At 41.6% G+C, this 5,955-nt stretch overlaps 1 pseudogene; it reads right to left on the bottom strand.

Annotated features, from left to right (window-relative positions):
* Window positions 1-5,955, bottom strand: part of LOC109129460 — a 7,745-nt pseudogene extending 1,790 nt beyond the window's left edge.

Below are 5,955 nucleotides of genomic sequence, written 5' to 3'. Positions count from 1 at the left end.
TTTTTTTTTTTTTTTTTTTTTTTTTTTTTTAACGCATGAGCTGCTAGTCTTGGTCGAATCCCCATGAGCTGCTCCGACTATAACTACGTTACCGTTGCAGTTATAAAACTTGACAAAGATGACGCCAAAATCAATAAAATCTACAATTATTTTCTTCACATTGTCGAAGAATCCATCGTCCCACTCGTCTCCTCCAACTACAACGCTCACTTGTACTCCTCTCGGGAGTGTGAAGCGGGATTCAACCTTCTGTTGTTGGGTTATACCCCTACCGCTCATCTTGAATGTAGGAACTTAGACCAAACTTGGAAAATAGGTACAGTGAAGAGGACAATCATACTCAACCAAATCTTTTATTTCAATTTCATGGAATTTATCTCCCTTGGCAATAAAAATATAAGGTTTTCGCTCCTCCTTGTTATAACAACATATTACAAGACTCATGAGACTTTTATCTTCATCGACAAAGTAACTTAGCGGGTAGTAGCTGACTCCTAAATTCGACCTTTCAGGAACTAACACACTCATCACATTCACCCACTCTACAGCTCATACATCCTCATTTTTAATATTTTCTTTTGTCACCCAAATCTCAATATTCCTTTTATGGTACTCTTTCTCTTGTTAGGAATTCTTAACTCAAGGTGTCGACTTTTCCTAGAGAAAAGAGAACCGAACAACCAAGAACAGAGAGTTGTGAAAAGAAGGAAAGAGAGATCTTGAGAAACAGAGTGGGAAGAAAGAACAGAGAATGTAGTAGAAAGGAAAAATAAAAGCAGGAGCACACACGCAAACTTTATCCAGTTCACTCCCCCTAACGAGGGAGCTCAGATTTCATGCCCGTCGGGACGTGTGCCTATCATGACTCCATGCCAGTGATCACGGATGGGTTGGCTCATGAAACGGCTTATAATTCCAACAGGGTAAGCAAGGTCGGGACGTGTGCCTATCATGGCATACATGATGCTTCCAACTCCACTGCAGTAGGGAACTGACTTCATGTATTCTTCGTCCCGAGCCAATTTCTCTTCTGTAGCTGCACGCATCTTAATCTCGGCTCCTAATGGAGTTAATACGTGCCTAGCTTCCTTCATATTGAATGTCTCTAGAATCTTTGTTAGGTAACCTTCTTGTGACAACCACAGAGTCCCTTCTGCTCTGTTTCTGACAATTTCCATGCCCAAAACCTTCTTCGCAGCTCCTAAGTCCTTCATCTCGAATTTCTGACTCAGTTCCCTTTTCAGCTGATCAATGGCCTCTTTGTTCATGGATGCCACCAACATATCATCCACATAGATGAGTAAGTAGATTAGTGAATTGTCTCCCAATTCTTTGACGTATGCGCAACTATCATACTCGCTTCGCATAAAACCGATCTCTGACATATACATGTCAAATTTCTCATTCCATTGTTTTGGCGCTTGCTTTAGCCCATACAGTGATTTATTGAGAAGACTAACTTTGTCTTCTCCAAACATCGACTCAAACCCCTCAGGCGGTGTCATGTAGATCTTCTCTTTAAGTTTTTCGTGGAGAAACGCCGTTTTAACGTCAAGTTGCTCTAGTTCAAGATCCTCTTGAGCAACTATGGAGAGTAAGACCCTGATAGTAACGTGCTTGACTACAGGAGCAAAGACTTCATGGTAGTCAATTCCTTCTCTTTGAGCATACCCCTTAGCTATCAGTCTTGCTTTAAATCTTGGTTCTTCAACCCCTGGGATTCCTAGTTTATATTTGTAAATCCACCTGCTCCCTATAATCCTCTGATTTGTTGGTCTTTTGACCACTGTCCAAGTATGGTTCTTGGTTTGTGACTCCATTTCTTCATCCATTGCACGCTTCCACTCTTCCCAGTTTAAGTTTCTTTTAGCTTCATTGTAACTAGATGGTTCGATTTCTCCACCATCCTCTGTAGTGTAGAGAGCTTCTGCTAGATAATCTTCATCATCAAAGCGTCGAGGAGCATTGACTGTTCTCCTAGCTCGGTCTCTCACTAAGTGATAGCTTAGAGGTGACTGATTTATTTCAGTCTCCACATCCTCACTTGCATTATGGTGTGTTCGAATTGCAGGGCTCGATCTTGCATGCGACTGAATATCTTGTGGAGTCGTAGAATCTCCACCCGAGGTAACAATTTCTTCACTGTCAAGATCTACATCTAGATAATAGGTGTGAGGAGCATCACCTTCTTCAATTTCGGTTTCCTTTCTCAGTGCTACAACTTTGTATGAAGCATTTTCCTGAAAAACAACATTTCTGCTCACCACACACTTCTTGTCTTCAAGTAGCCAAAGTTTGTAACCTTTTAATCCAATAGGGTATCCCACAAGAATGCCTTTCTTTGCTCTAGGACTTAGTTTTCCATCATCAGTGTGTGCAAATGCAATGCACCAAAATCTTCTCAAATAGCTGTATACCGGTTGCTTGCCAGACCATCTCTTATCCGGTATGTCAAAGTTCAGAGCTGATGATGGTGTTTTGTTGATGAGGATGGCCGTTGTATGCGTAGCCTCTGCCCAAAATCTCTTTGGGAGACCAGAGTCACTGAGCATGCTTCTGACTTTCTCCATGATGGTTCGGTTCATGCGCTCTGCAACACCGTTTTGTTGCGGTGTGTAGGCACATGTCCGGTTTCGTTGAATCCCCTTTGACACGCAATACTCATCAAACAACCTGTTGAAAAACTCAAGTCCATTGTCGGTCCTTAGAGTCTTCACTTTCTTGTCACTTTGGTTCTCCACCATATTAATCCACTCAGTAAATTTCTCGAAAGCTTCATCCTTTGTTTTCAGAAAATGAACCCACACTTTCCTTGTGTAATCATCAATAAATGAGATAAAGTATTGACATTTACCAAGAGAAAGTGGCACAGATGGAGCTCCCAACAAGTCAGAGTGAACATATTCCAGCTTCTCTCTAGTGTCATGCTGAGCCAAGGTGAATCCCACTCTCTTTGCTCGGCCATATATGCAATCTTCGCAAGTTTCTAGAGTAGAAACCTTTTTCTTGTCAAGAAGACCTTTCCTCAGTAAGAGGGTCATGTTTTTCTGGCTCATGTGCCCCAATCGTCGATGCCAAAGAACCGTGTCGTCTGATCTCCTCTCTACAGTAAGTGATTCTGCAGTTGCAGGTTTCCATTGCAGCAAATAGAGAGTGTCATACCTTCTTCCTGTAGGTAAAACCTTGTTCCCTGCCATGATTTTCATAACTCCATTTTCTGATTCGAACTTGTTGCCTGCTTTCTCAAAAGTTCCCAGTGACAAGAGGTTTCTGTCCATGTCTGGAATCTATCTCACATTTGCAAGCAGAACAGTTTGACCATCTTCATTCTTGACTCTAACCGAGCCAATTCCCTTTACTTGAGACATTCTCTTGTTTCCCATTCTTACTGATCCTCCAACACCTTCGTTTAAATCTTCAAACCATTCTCGCTTGTGAGTCATATGGTAACTGCAGCCAGTATCCATAATCCATTCGTCTTCTAGATGTATATCTGTAGACGACAAAGCTTCTGAAACATAGAGAGCTGTAGCTTCAGCTAAGTTCCCTTTACCGCTTGATGAGGCTCCTTTGTTGCCGTTTTGAATTTTGTGCTGCGACTGAGCTTTGTTCTTGTTGGGACAAGAGTTTTTGAAATGTCCCTCCTCTCCACAGGTCCAACATCCCTTCATGGTTCTAGACTTAGATCTAGATCTCTGAGATTTGGAGTTTTTGTCCTTCTGCTCAGTTCTTCCTCTTGTCTCTGCCTTCTCATTAACATAGAGACCCTCAGCCTGACCCTTGATGCTCTTCTGGTTAGACCCAAACTCAAGTTCTTTTGAGTAAGTAGCTGCAATAACTTCATCTAACGTTAAGGTGGTTCTCCCAGAACCATATTTCAATGTATCCCTTAACTGATCAAAAGGCTTCGGTAACGACATCAACAACAGTATTACTTGATCCTCATCTGAAACTATAACATTGGTGTGTTCTAAGTCGGCTACAGTATGAAGGAATTCATCGATATTACCTTTAATACTCAGATTTTCTGACATCTTGAAGCCGTACAGCTTTTGCTTAAGGTAGATCTGGTTGGGAAGAGCTTTGGACATGTACAGCTTGTCCAGAGCGCTTATCATAGCAGCTGCAGTATGCTCCTTCTTGATCTTCCTTAGGACCCTATCAGAAACACTTAGAACGATGCTACTGCGAGCCTTTCTCCTTTTTTCTTCTAATACTTCTAACCTTTGTTTTTCCTCTTTGGTTTCCTCTTCAGATGGCTTCTCATCTGAAGCTTTTTCCACCATAGCTTCATCTTCTTTAAGAGCAACGCTCAAACCCAGAATATCTAGGTGAGCCAAAAGTTTCTCTTTCCACATGGTGTAGTCTCCACGACCGTCGAACTTTTCAACCTCTATCCTTGCTGATGACATGGTTCTCTGTGTTTATGGACTCTACAGAACCGTGAACAACGAACCAAAGCTCTGATACCACTAGTTGGGAAATCTTAACTCGAAGGTGTCGACTTTTCCTTGAGAAAAGAGAACCGAACAACCAAGAACAGATAGTTGTGAAAAGAAGGAAAGAGAGATCTTGAGAAACAGAGAGGGAGGAAAGAACAGAGAATGTAGTAGAAAGGAAAAATAAAAGCAGGAGCACACACGCAAACTTTATCGAGTTCACTCCCGTTAACGAGGGAGCTACGTCTGGCCGAGTCTATGACTCGGAATCCACTAGATTCAGATAGAGAACACAATAGGCACCACAAGTGATCCACTCTAATGCCCTTCACTAGCACTTAGAGCACACTCTGAAAGAGTTTATGCTTATTACAAGTTTCCTCTCCTTAGTCTCTATCTATCGCACACCTATCGTGACTGCGATCTCTCCTTAAATGTTCCTTTTATAGGCGACATCTTCAGACCTCGTGCCCTGACCTAAAGCAGCTGCAACAACCTTTGGTCGCTAGTCCAGCTCACCCAAAGACGCGGTTGCACAAGAGAACAAACACCACTGTAACATTTGAAATCGCTAGAGGACAAACCGTACAATGCTTTGTTCTGCAATGTGTCTGTTTCCTCCATGTGTGGTCCCAAAAGCATACCTGACCATGGTTTAGTTTAAACCAACCTTGATTAGGTCTTGAGTTAAGCTTGGGAGTGTGTTTGTCTTGTTGAGTCATAGCTTGGTCAACACGATTTCACCTAGTCTTCACATCTCTAAATACGAAAATCGATCTTCCCTAAATACCGCAAGTAATCTAGCATGAAATGGATTCACAGTTTTGGTAGACAATATACAATAGGCTTTAAATTTCTCCGTAGAAAAATCGAAGCTTTGAATAAAATGCTCAGGAGACTCATGATTAATAGCAACCCAATATAAAGTTCCATTCAATGATACACTATTGAGCGAACTATATAGATATATATCAATTCTCGGATGCAAACTCGTACGATTTCCATTCACTGGATCCAAACTCGGTAACTGTAGCTTTCACGGACGTTGTGTTTGTATCATGGTGGTAATTTGACGTAAAGATCTTGTAGTGCTTGCCAGGTCTACTATTGTCGTATCCAATCCCAATGAAAGCATGAAATCGTTTATTGGATCTAATCCATCTAATCTGTCTTAACCATGGGTTGCAAATCTCGATCCCTTTAAACGTAAAGTAAGTAAACAACCGTTGCAATATTCGACGTTCATGGGCGTTGAAAATGCATCAGCAGGAATATGTGAGGGTAAATCATACACCTCTATTGATGGACAGTCAAGATTAACGTCCACAGAACAAATCTTTGACCCGGCAAACAATATGAATTGTGGAAGAACCAAATCATTGTTGAAGAACCTCCGTTCCTTGAAAAGAGTGTTCCATCTTTTGCAAACAGAACTAAATCGAGCGAGAGTTTTTGTTTGAAAGCGAGAGACTATCTCTTCCTTCAATTCATGTGGAAGTGTCTCAGCTGGTTTCAT

This window comes from Camelina sativa, chromosome 16 (genome assembly GCF_000633955.1).
Source record: "Camelina sativa cultivar DH55 chromosome 16, Cs, whole genome shotgun sequence".
NCBI classification, from domain to species: Eukaryota; Viridiplantae; Streptophyta; class Magnoliopsida; order Brassicales; family Brassicaceae; genus Camelina; species Camelina sativa.
The sequence above is the reverse complement of the archived record's forward strand: the minus strand, read 5'-3'. Positions and strand labels throughout refer to the sequence as shown.